This window comes from Medicago truncatula, chromosome 6 (assembly GCF_003473485.1).
Source record: "Medicago truncatula cultivar Jemalong A17 chromosome 6, MtrunA17r5.0-ANR, whole genome shotgun sequence".
Classification (NCBI taxonomy): Eukaryota; Viridiplantae; Streptophyta; class Magnoliopsida; order Fabales; family Fabaceae; genus Medicago; species Medicago truncatula.
In genome coordinates, this window is record NC_053047.1 from 10,662,586 (window position 1) to 10,668,945 (window position 6,360).

The window sequence follows — 6,360 nt, forward strand, 5'->3', positions numbered from 1 at the left end:
TCCCCTTTCCTTTTTCCACACATGTATCTTTGGTTCACTTTTCAAGGAGATTATTGAATATATACAAATTCAAATAATTTCTTCTCTATGTTTTCTTATGTATTTCCTATCTTATTAACTAACTTGTCACGTAAACGCTTATTTTTAGTTTTATGAAATATTTCTAAATTATTTTGCCTTTAAAGATCAAATTAAGAGTATCTTAATTTTAAAAACAAATTCATGATTCACTGATCAATTGGTTATTAGAACTTTCTTTGTTAAACGACACATACAGCTTTGAAAAATGTTAAAATGCTTTTATGATACATGTTAAGAAAAATTATAAGTTATGTTATGAGATAAAAAAGTAAACATAGAGATGTAGGTGATTGTGTTGCATTATTGTTGATTGTGTTGTTACTTGTTACTAGTTTTAGTCTTTCTAATTTTTATTCAACTAACTATTATTTACTCTACATGACTTTTATCATCATATTTATTTACGAGTTGTAATCTAATTTAATGAAAGAATGCATATATATAATAACAACAAAGAAGTATAATAAATGGTTTACCCCTTGTAGATAGGATCTAGTATGAAAATGATTTTTTTTTTTTTTCCATTACTTCTGCCCATTCTTCTTATCATTATATGTGTATTATCACAATATTGGTGAACAAAGATTATGTTAACTCCCTAAAAAAAAATATTGCCTTATTATCTTTTCAATACTCACTCAAACACTATTTTTTTATTGAGTCAGATCAATGTGAATCTCACGCTTTAGAAACGAGATCTACTAAAATGGTGAGACACACATATCTTTCATCCAACTAAAATGATAGTCTTTAAATGAGTGTTGAAAAGAGAGTATTACCGACACTTCTAAACAAACATTTATGTTAACCAATAATTTCTATTTTCACTATTGAAGCACTCATTCTTTTTCTTTTTTGTAGAACTTTCTTCCTCTACCATTCTTCGTGTTTCAAGCAGTGTTCGATGGAAGTATTTATAGAGTGGTAGATCAGTGAGAAGAGACTAAAGTTGCAGAAAATACAAAAGTGGTCCTACACATCTGTTATGTTTGGAGCAAAATAGAAAAAACAAAAAGCAAATAAAAAAGTAAAATTTAGACTAAGCTCAAAATTAAAATTTATATTTTTAATTTTAAAATATGAAAGGTTGGTAGTAGGTCTGTAGAGGAGACCAAAGTTGTTGAAAATAAACAAGTAGTGGTCCTTGTAACAGATGGGAAATCAAAATTTGGATTACTCTTAAGATAGAAAAATCATAATTTTCTCTTTTGTTATTTTATTTTATTTTTCTACATTTGAAAACTTAGAAAGGACACCACAAAAGAAAAACAAAGAGGTGACAATTTTTTTTTTTTATCATTAGTGATATTCCAATTGTAATTGTTTATATGTTTGAATGCAACTTTGACCTGTTATAAAAAAAAATGCAATTTTGAACTTTTATTTTATCTGAAATAGGGTTTTAGTATCTCATTTTAAATTTGAGTTTTTGGTTTTCGAGTTTCACGCATTATTGTAATTTTAATCATGATACAAATTTTTGAAACAAAAAATGGTGCTTTTTGAACTAAAAAAAATTGAATCAAGAAGTTTGAAACTAAATGTAATCTTATCTTAGATTATTAACTGTTTCTTCATTTTATGACTAGAGTTAACACTAAACAACTAAAATTAATTCTCACACCATTAGAAAATTAAGAAGATTATCTGCAACTCTTAATTTAATTCCAAACTTGTGGTGAATATGAATCAATTTTGAATCATGTTGGTTTGAGTTAACTTATACATTAATTTAACTAGTATAGTGACCCGTGCCAAGCACGGAAATAAAACACTTTTTAATATATTTTATATTATGTTATCTTAAAGTTATAACTGTGGTTATAATTTAAATTTGATATGGAAAAAAATATCATCTTGTTAATTTTGTATATATTTTGAAATATCTAAACATTGCACATAACGATTAAAATATTTGGATTTATACTTATACTAATTATTTGTAGTATAAGATGTACTCATTGTTAAACTTAACATATGTAATATTTTTGCAAAAAATACGCCGAAGTACTGTATATTATTATTTGTTGACATAATGTATTCTATTAATCATAAAAACAAAAAAAATTGTATTTGTTTTTATATAATAGTCAACTTCAGATGTATACACCTAATTTGTGAATGCAAACGTTAAATTTTTTACGGATGTGTATAAGTTTGGGCTACTGAAACGCCGATTGTTATTTGTTTTATTACAAAATCAATGGTCTAATGCAAATATTGTATTTTAGGTTAACAACAATGTAAAAAAAAAAAATAGTTTCGCGTATTGTTATACCTGAAAAGTGCATCATTTAAAAGTCAATGACAGGAGGATCTGCTTATATAGAAATTGCATGTCATGTAATGACCAGTACGCCTTACAAAGAAATTAAAAAAAATGACTTCCAAACAATGCACAACTTTAGTTTTCTAAATTATAGCAACAACAATTCTAAACCATAACCAATGATCATACTTTTTGAAAAAGTTCACGATACACAACATATGTGGTCTCCTTGCAAACATTATTATATTCATCCAAGATGAGCAACTTCAAACCTTTTCTAGAAGTAAGTCGAGAGACAATGACATAGAGTTGTCCATGCGTGAACACGGGCTTAGGAAGATAAACTCCCACTCGAGATAAAGATTGACCTTGACTTTTATTTATCGTCATTGCAAAACAAAACGTCAATGGAAATTATATGCGCCTGAATTTGAAAGGTAGTCCTGGATCACTCAGAATAAGATTCATCCAGGGAATGAACACCCTGGTACTTTCCCTTTTTAATGTAATTACGGTAGCAACAATCGTGGTCTTCCCTAGATGTGTAATTGTCAGCCTCGTACCATTACACAGTCCATTGACCTGATCGATGTTTCTCATCAGCATAACTGGACATCCCACCCTTAGTTTCAACCGGTGATTTGGAATTCAAGAGCTCTTAATACCATTAAGAAATTCCGTTGTGAACCACTCACTTTGGACATCAAAATTTTCACCCGATCGACAAACAGAATCATAGCTTAAATACTCTTTCTCTTCACCTGGAATCAGTGACATCATATATTCGTTAACATGCTCAATTGAATCAAGTGTTGGAGCGAGTATTCCCTTTTCTTGGAAAAATAGCGGGTCACCAAGGTTATCATTCAAATCGGGATACACAAAGTCTATAAGTGACATCAACGGATTTTTTGTGTCCAATATGAGCAAATATTCAGGAATTTCTACCTTCATTTTACCATTCTCATCCGAAGCGTCGTTGCCGTCTCCAATTGAGAGCATCCACGTGCGAAAATTAGCAATTTCTTCCTGCTCTACAGGTATCGAAGATGCACCCAATCTCATATTAACAATAAGCCTCAACACATTACAATAAGCTCATATCTTTGATGAATTGATTGAGGCATCAACAATATCCTGTCTCGTTCCTTTTCGGACAATAGGCAGGCATGGCAACAAAACCCATACCCGTGGTTACCCGCCCGAACCAAACCCAATTTGACGGGTTTTCCCCGTTTTGACTGGGTTTGGGTATGGGTATGGGTTTTCCCCGATCTCAAAACACGGGTATGGGACGGGTATATAGGTACCCACCCCGAACCCATACCCAAACCCATCCCAAATGTAAAAAATTATTTTATGTTGATATATTATGTTATTTTGTTCGATAATTGTCATGTTAATAAAAACTACCATTGATATTTAAAGGATCAACTAAATCATTTTGTCTAACAAATGTGAAAGTGAGCTTATTGTTGGATAATGTATTACAATGTTGCTCTTGGGGATGCAAAAAAAAACTGTTATTTTTTATTAAAAAAATATTCAATGCGGGGACGGGGATGGGGCGGGGATACCCGAACTCGTCGGGGACGGGGATGGGATTCAATTTCTCATCCCCGTTGGGTATGGGTAGGGTAACAGGTAAGTATATGAGAATCGGGTATGGGGATGGGGAAGGTAAAACTCGTCCCCACCCCGCCCCATTGCCATGCCTAACAACAGGCAATATATGCATTGATGAGTCAACTGCCTCAAAACACCATTGGTGCATCATTAGAGCCTCATTCCAAATTATCAACTTTGCAGCACGCACCAGGTCTGCCCTACGACTATCCTTTTCCATCGTAAGCGATGATGCCTCATTAATCTCAATAGGGACTGTCAACATCAAGTGTGCGGTTCTTCCACCTGGTAATAGAAGAGCCGCTATACCGCTGGCTGCAACATTCAATACAATTCACCCCTTCAATCTAACATAAGCCGACAATGTTTTCCATATAATTAACCCCTTTAAAAAGTTACGTGTAATTATTTATTGATCCAACCTAATGAAACTTGATTGCATCGGGTAATATATATTACAATGAAAACTGACCCATCTCGTGAACACCTGTAGGCGTGGATGCTAAAGCATGTTTTCTTAATTTCCCCATACTTAAAAGAGAGAATGTTGTGATGTATCAAATGTCGGTTACAATCCAACGTTGAATAGAAGTGGTGAAATTTAACAACATATAAGTGATTGCTCTCTCCAATGGGTTTATCCACAAAAGTGTCTGATCCCTCAAAAAATCCAATGGTAGTATCTTATTTAGATTCAACTTTGTGGGCAAGTGAGAGTGTTTCCTGGTGGTAGATCACAGTGCGGAGAGTGTTATACTTAATGTAGAGATGTTAAATGGTCAAGTGTGGGTGAAAGTTCCGCATCCGATGCAAGAGTTGACAAATTACATACTTGATAGACATTTAAAATTATGTGATGCTTTTTTAACCGAGTCTAATTTTTTTTTTTTGTAAAATAATCACTATAAAACCTCCAACTCCATCAACAAACCCATAAAATTACAGAAAATTCACACTATTTTGTATGCTCTCACAGAAAATACACAATAATTATTTTTTACTCTTGTTTTCTCTCATGTTCAAATTCATTTTTTCATTCTAAATTCCTTTATCTCTTCTCATGAAAGAAATGAACATAAATCTTCCTTCAGAAAATCACCACCAACCAACCTTTATGAACATTTGCTTATGTTTAACCTTTTCTTTGACTATGTCACATAGTTATAGACGCAAAGAGTCGTATACTTGATTAAGAGATGTTAATGTGTGAAATGTGGGTTAAATTCTATATACGATGGAAGAGTATAATTTAAACAACATATAAATAAGATGACCCATATATCTGATATTTTAAGGTTTTTGGTTAAGATCTATGAACCTCACTTGCATGGTTTATAGGCTAATGCGATGATCAAACTCATTGTAGAAGCCCCCTGAGAGTCTCAAAATTATGACGAACTTTTTGTTAGTTTTTTAGTGTCATTTATTTTTTTTTTATATTAAATTTTAGTTTTTGGATGTCATCACTTTCATGTTATATTTTTTTATTCAACTTCCATTATTTCATATTTCTTCACGTTTGGTTTTTGGTGGAGTCTGACAATGGAAAAGTGTGGATGTGTTCGACTGAGTGGACAAAATACATGTTTATTAGAAATTTTAAAATGATATAGCATTCGTCTAATAAGTTTTTTTTGCTAAAATAACTACCCCAAAATCTCCAACTCCTTCAACAAAACTGTAAAATTATCAACAACTCACTCTATTTCATATGCACTCACGAATAAAGCACACACTCTCTTTTTTTCCTCATCGTTTATCTCATGTTAAAATACTTTTTTTTATCTTATTTATATTTCTACTTTATTTTTTCTGTTTTCTTGTAAGAAAGAAACATAAATCTCCTTCCATCCCGTCAAAAAAAGAAAAGAAAATAAATCTTCCTCCATGAAACCACCACCAACCCACATTATTTTTACTATGTTGTGTCTCAGTATGAGCTTATTTAGCTATGTCAACAGAACACATATTCATATAGTCTCACACTTTAGAGAGATGTTAATTTGTCATATTGGAGTTAACATTCTATATTGGATTCAAGATATTAATCAAAAATATATTGGATGCAAGATTAGATGTTGAGAAAAATGAGTGGCAAGACTTAAATAACTAATGTCGTCATGGGGGAAGATGTGATGTCAATTTATATCTTTTATTTTATTTTTTGGATACCATTCTTTTTCATGCTATTTTGTCTTTTCAACCTGTATTATTTTAAATTGCTTCCGTTTTGATCTTTAGTGGGATGTGACAACGGAAAATGCAGATGTTTATTCTAAGTGGACAAAACACATGTTTGTTAAACATTTTAAAATGATGTTTTTTTTTTTAAAATTAAGTCTAACTTTTTGGTAAAATAATTACCCAAATATCTCCAACTCCTT